This window comes from Rhinoderma darwinii (assembly GCF_050947455.1).
Source record: "Rhinoderma darwinii isolate aRhiDar2 chromosome 12 unlocalized genomic scaffold, aRhiDar2.hap1 SUPER_12_unloc_3, whole genome shotgun sequence".
Lineage (NCBI taxonomy): Eukaryota > Metazoa > Chordata > Amphibia > Anura > Rhinodermatidae > Rhinoderma > Rhinoderma darwinii.
Window position 1 is genome coordinate 447,733 of NW_027461874.1, and position 6,362 is coordinate 454,094.

The 6,362-nt window shown below is 41.2% G+C and overlaps 1 long non-coding RNA gene across 1 annotated transcript; it reads right to left on the reverse strand.

Moving 5' to 3' along the window:
• Positions 1 to 4,043: 4,043 nt before the first annotated feature.
• On the reverse strand, positions 4,044 to 5,269 carry LOC142698160 (uncharacterized). The gene is made up of 3 exons (XR_012865711.1): positions 4,894 to 5,269; positions 4,606 to 4,811; positions 4,044 to 4,119 (listed from the first exon to the last, which is right to left on the reverse strand). It is a non-coding gene; the product is annotated as an uncharacterized LOC142698160 (long non-coding RNA).
• Between the last annotated feature and the right edge of the window lie 1,093 nt (positions 5,270 to 6,362).

A 6,362-nucleotide genomic window follows, 5' to 3' on the forward strand; every position in this document is an offset into this window, starting at 1 on the left:
TTTTTGTTAGCGGTAGTGTAGATATATATAGCAGTTAGTTTGTGTGTTTTATAGAAAAAAAAATAATAATTTGTTTAGTTAGTGTTAGTTACGTTATGGCGAGGAAGTTGTTTAGCGCCAAGGAGGCATACGCCATGCTGTGGTCTGAGTCGGAGACCGCATCAGAGATGGCGTCCGAGATGGAACCTGTTTTAGGTAGTGACGATGACAGCGTCACTTCAGGTTCATCTTCAGGGAACGTTGTCCCTGATGCAGTTGAAACTCCAGAACATGAAAGCGCAGGGCCAAGTAGCGCTGTAGCACAGGACAGCCTGGTCCCTTCAGTCCAGGCTCTTGTATGGGCACCTGCCCCATCTTTTGGGCCTAGAATCCACGGATTTACTGCCACTCCTGGCATAACCGTGGACAATACAAATTTTGTCCAAATGGATTACTTCCATTTATTTATAACGGACGACATCCTAAATCAGATTGTCCACGAAACAAATTTATATGCCACGCAATATATAAGGCAGAAACCTTCATCCACCCATGCCAGAGATTGGACGCCCACCAATTAGCAGGAATTAAAAAATTTTTTGGGGCTCACCCTAAATATGGGTATTGTCAAAAAGCCCTCCATTAGGTCTTACTGGTCAACAAGACCCGCCCAAGCCACCCCAGTATATTCTGCAGTAATGCCCAGGTCTCGTTATGAGACAATAATGAGGTTCCTCCACTTCAATGACAACGCACAGGCCCCCCCAAGTACCGATGCAAACCGGGATCGGTTGTTCAAAATAAGACCGCTAGTAAATTCCCTGAATAATTTATTTCTGCAACTCTACACCCCTGAGCAGAATGTAAGTGTGGACGAATCCCTCCTCAACTTTCATGGCAGACTTAGCTTTCGCCAATATCTACCTTCCAAAAGGGCAAGATATGGCGTTAAGCTCTACAAACTGTGTGAAAGCGGGTCAGGATATACCACCGCCTTCAGGATTTATGAAGGGCGGGACCGCTCAATAAATGTTCCTGGATGCCCCCCTGATCTTTCCACCAGCAGTAAGATCGTGTGGGAGATAATGCAGCCTCTGCTTCACCAGGGGTACCACCTGTACTGTGATCATTTTTATTCCAGTGTGCCCGTTTAGGCATTTGCATGCTGCAAGGACTGGGGCATGTGGTACCATGCGCAAAAACAGAATTGGTTTTCCACAGCAATTAGTGGGGAAGCGCATGGTAAAGGGGGTCTCCTGTGCTTATGCATCTGAAGAATTGCTGGCGGTCAATTTCAGGGATCGCAAAGATGTGTATGTGCTAAGCACGATTCATACCGCAGGAACAGTGGCAGTGAGGGAAAGAGGGGCAACATCGGACAAGCACAAACCAGTGATCGGGTCCGAATATAACAAGTACATGGGGGGGTGGATTTAAGCGACCAGGTTTTACAGCCCTATTTAGTAAAACGCCAAACTAAAACCTGGTACAAAAAAGTGGCCATTTATCTGTTACAGGTGGCAAATCCACAACTCATTTGTGCTCTACAAAAAAAACAGAGGCAGAGACACATACCTGGATTTCCAGGAGAAAATTATTGAGGGCCTCATTTTTGATGTTCAGGACACCCGAGAATGCCCCCAGTCTGAGGATGTCACGCGACTGACTGAAAGACACTTCATCAGTCGGATTCCCCCAACACCAACCAGAAGCAACCCCCAGAAAAAGTGCCGCGTCTGCAGAAAAGACCGGCACCGCAAAGATTCCCGATATTTCTGTCCCTCATGTCCCTTACAACCAGGCCTGGGCATTGAGCCATGTTTTAAAAAATACCACACTGTTCTGCATTATTAGATTTTAGTTAATTCGTTGAAAATATATTTGCCCTACATTACGTTTTTATTTTTCCCCTGATTTTACTCCAAGGGTGGGGGAGGGAATGGGTGGGGGGTGGATGTCATGTTTGCATGTTCTCTATAGTTCATCTGCTGGAGAGCTCCATTTGCATAAACCTGCAATTTCTTATTTTAGAAAACCCAAAAAAATAAATTCCCATTCTACCCCTAGATGAATATTTTGGGATTTCGGCTTCAAGAGCAGATATTTTGGACGTGTTATAGAAACTCTGTTGAGTTTTGTAAAACCAGCTTTGAAAAAAAGTGATTTGTGAAATAATCTTCTTCTATCGTCCGCCCTCCTACTTCTCTATGTGATAATAAGACACACATATTTGGTATCCCCATGCACAGGAGAAGTGGCAGAAAGTGAAAGGAGATTATTTTTGTCCGTGGTCTATGCCGTGTGTGAAAAATGCTGGTATAAACTGACGTATTTGCTAAAAAATTGCTAATTTTATTTTGATCCATCTTATTCAAGAAACTTTCAGAAGAAAACTGGACAGTCTAAAAATATGATAAACCCCTTGAAGGAAACCTTGTGGGGTCTACTTGTGTGAATGAAGTCATTTATGGGGTGATTCTAATGTTTCAGCAGCATTAGGCCCCCCAGAAAACAGTATGCGGCTATAAAGTCAAGTGCAGAATTCCTGGACCAAAAAGCCTCCTTTTATGCCAAGCCCTGGCACATGCCCGCACAGTGAATAAGGCACACATATTTGGTATCCCCATGCACAGGAGAAGTGGCAGAATGTGAAAGGAGATTAATTTTGTCTGTGGTTCATTTTGTGTGGGAAAAAGCTATCATAAACTGACGCAATTGCTAAATTCTTGCATTTTTTTCCAATTTTGCCCACTTTAGAGAAAGAAATAAAAATGATATATACTGACAAATGCCACTAAAACAAAGCCCTATCTGTCCTTTAAGAAGAGTGTAAAATTCAACGATGAACTTTATTCACCTGCAGAGTTATAGTCATCTAAAGAAGCGCTCTGGTCATTTAGCTGTAAAACAGCCTAGTCCTTAACCGGTTAAAGGTCTGTGTCCATACATACTGACAGTTTCCAATCATCGCTGACGAAATGCCTTCGTCCGGGGGTGGCGTCTCTCCAGTGGGACCCTCCATTTACATGCACAGCATCCAATCAGGCATGATAGGGGCGTTACTCATCCAGGCAATGTGTTAGCTCGTACTGGCGTCATGCGCCAGGTCTAAAGATGGCCGACGGCACACTCCTGGCCACGCGTCATCCAGGCGGGCGGGGGATCGACGACGGCTGACGTCGCGAAGCCCCGCCCACTGGGATATAGACGCACGAGCAACGAGATAGCCCAGTCACTCCCCCTGGCGTAAGCGCACAGCTGTACATGCCTGGATATATAGGTGGGTATGGATACAGATTAGCCTGACTGGACGATGTCGCAACAAAAGACATAGTATTGATTTATACATTGGATGAAGTACCAAACTGACAGTATGGCGATGGCGTTATGAACTATAATTCTATCATCGATCATGGTTATATGTCAAGCACATCATTGAGAAATAAATGCATAAAAATAAATAGATTAAAAATATATTTATATTATGTATGATGGTGATATGAAATAAAGTGACCCGAAATTGGTAAAACATTATATGTTGTATGTTTTTATGTGTGATAAAAAAGTGAGTAGAACCTATGTATAAAATTGGTTATGTGAATTCATATAGTATAAGTGTACACAAAACTATGTATATACAAAAAAATATAACTATATATCATGAAAAATAAAAAATCTATATATATTAAGTGACATGTATAGATATGCATATTTAGACATATAAATAAATATGCAAGTGCAAAAACGAATAAAAATATAAATAGAAGAGAAATGACATTAGTGAAGAAAAAAGTATACGTACATGGTACAGAAAGATATTCCAAACATGACTGTGTGTGTGAATAAAAGGTGAAAAGCGTGTAACCAATGTGGAAACAAAGAATAATAGAAATATATACAACAGATGCATAAAATATACGCATGTATAAGCTATATATAATAAAAATGCTCATAAAATACATTTAGTGCATTTAATCAAATAAATGTATATTTCTATGCAATCATATAACCAAAATGGATCAATATGCATATTATTGTTATATGAGTCATTATTCGCTATATTAGCCACATGTCTTCATAGAAATATTCGTACTTCCGAGGTCACCCAATAAAGTAGCGACACAACTATCTGTAGAGAAACTGAAAAATGGAGGGCAAATTAATAACAATACAAATTAAAATAAAATATATACAACGTACATTTATGTTATAAAGAGTGACCCACTGGAGGTCAATGGTCAGAGAAATGGAGCAAAATTCACATTTTCATTTAGTCCAAGTGGACGCAGAGTCCCCAGAGTCCAGATCCACTTTGATTCACACTGAGCCAGTTTTTTTTTATATATCGCCTTTACGAATATTTGGTTCGATGCAATCAATGCCCCTAACTTTCAATTTCGTCGGGTCACATGCATGGTGTGTCTTAAAGTGTGTCTACAGCTTTTAAAGTTTCTAATGTTTCAATGGCCCCCGCTCCCATGATGTCTCTTACATGTTCTCTAACCCGGATCTTAAATTCTCTGGATGTGAGACCAATATATATTTTGGGGTATGGGCATGTAGCATAGTAAACTACTGCTTTTGTTGAACACGAAATTGAATGCGTAATGGTAAAGGTTTTCTTACCTGCTGAATAAGAAAAAGAGGTCGCCCTCTCAATGTTGGGGCACGCAACACAACTTCCACATGCTCTACAGCCCCATTTTGGGTACCAAATGGGAACTTCAAGTCATTACGTTGATAGTAGCTCTTGACAAGATAGTCTTTGAGGTTTTGTGATCGTCTCGCAGAGATACTTGGGTACTTGGTGATATCTTTTTCTATTGTGGGGTCTGTGAGTAAAATGGGCCAAAATTGTTTAATTATTCCCTTCATTTGAAACCAGCGTGATTGGTAGTTTGTTGTAAATCTTACCTGTACTTCAGACTGGCTTTTCGGTTTAGGGAATAAAAGATTCTCTCTCGGAGTACTTTTGGCACGATAGTACGCTTTTTTGATCGATCTTTTGCTATATCCGCGGGCCAGAAAACGATTAGTGAGGTCATAGGCTTGTTTTTCAAAGACCTCTATAGAGAAACAAATCCTTCTGATCCTGAAGAATTGGCCTGTTGGTACTGCCCATATAGTCTGTTTGGGGTGAGAAGAAGAAGCATGAAGAAAAGAGTTTACCGCAGTGGTTTTACGGAATACATCAGTTTGGAGGAAACCATTAGAGTCCCGTAATAGTTTAATGTCCAAAAATTCTGCTTGATGTTTATTAGAATGATAGGTTAACTTGATATTGAAGTCATTTTTGTTCAAGTCATGTATAAAAGTGGCAAGTGATGCCGGCGTATCTTTCCAGATGAGCAGGATGTCATCAATGTATCGGGACAAAAAAATATGACCTGGTCCATTGAGACACCCTGCCCACCCTGGAAAAGATCCCTCTCCCACAGCCCGAGGAACAAATTGGCATATGAGGGTGCACAGGCCGCCCCCATTGCCGTTCCCTGGAGCTGTAGGTAGAAAGACCAGTTAAAAATGAAAAAGTTGTGAATAAGGGCGAATTCAAGTAAGGTAAGTATAAACTTAGAGAAATTAGTTTCCATGTTTCCTGTGTTGAGAAAGAATTCAGCTGCTTTGAGTCCGTCAGCATGACGTATACTGGTGTATAGCGACTCAACGTCGCAAGTGACTGACAACATATCATCCTCTATATTGATTCCGTCAACCCTTTGCAGAAGATCTGCTGTGTCTCGTACGTATGATGGTAAGCACTCGACAAATCCCTTTAAATTATAGTCAATAAAGTTACAGTTTTTTTCTGTCATATTACCCCTACCTGATATGATGGGCCTTCCTGGAGGAATCTTAGAGTCTTTATGGACTTTAGGTAGTAAGTAGAGGGTTTGGATTGTCGGTTCAACTGGTGTAAGTGCTTTGTAAAGCTCCTTTGTGATGGTGTTGTCAAATAGGGCTTTATTCAATATTTTTAGAGTAAATACAGATAGACCTACAAAATTATTATAATCCCCAGACCTCCCTAAACAAAAACAGACCCCTAAATAATTACAGACCCCAGATCAGACCCCTAAAGAAATGCAGACCCCAGACCAGACCCCTAAATAAATACAGACCCCAGACCAGACCGCTAAATAAATGCAGACCCCAGACCAGACCCCTAAATAAATGCAGACCCCAGACCAGACCCCTAAATAAATACAGACCAAAGACTAGACCCCTAAATGAATACAGACCCCAGACCAGACCCCTAAATAAATACAGACCCCAGACTACACCCCTATATAAATACTGACCCAAGAATATGCCCCTAAATCAATGCAGACCGCAGAACAGACCCCTAAACAAATACAGACCCCAGACTGGACCCCTAAATAAAT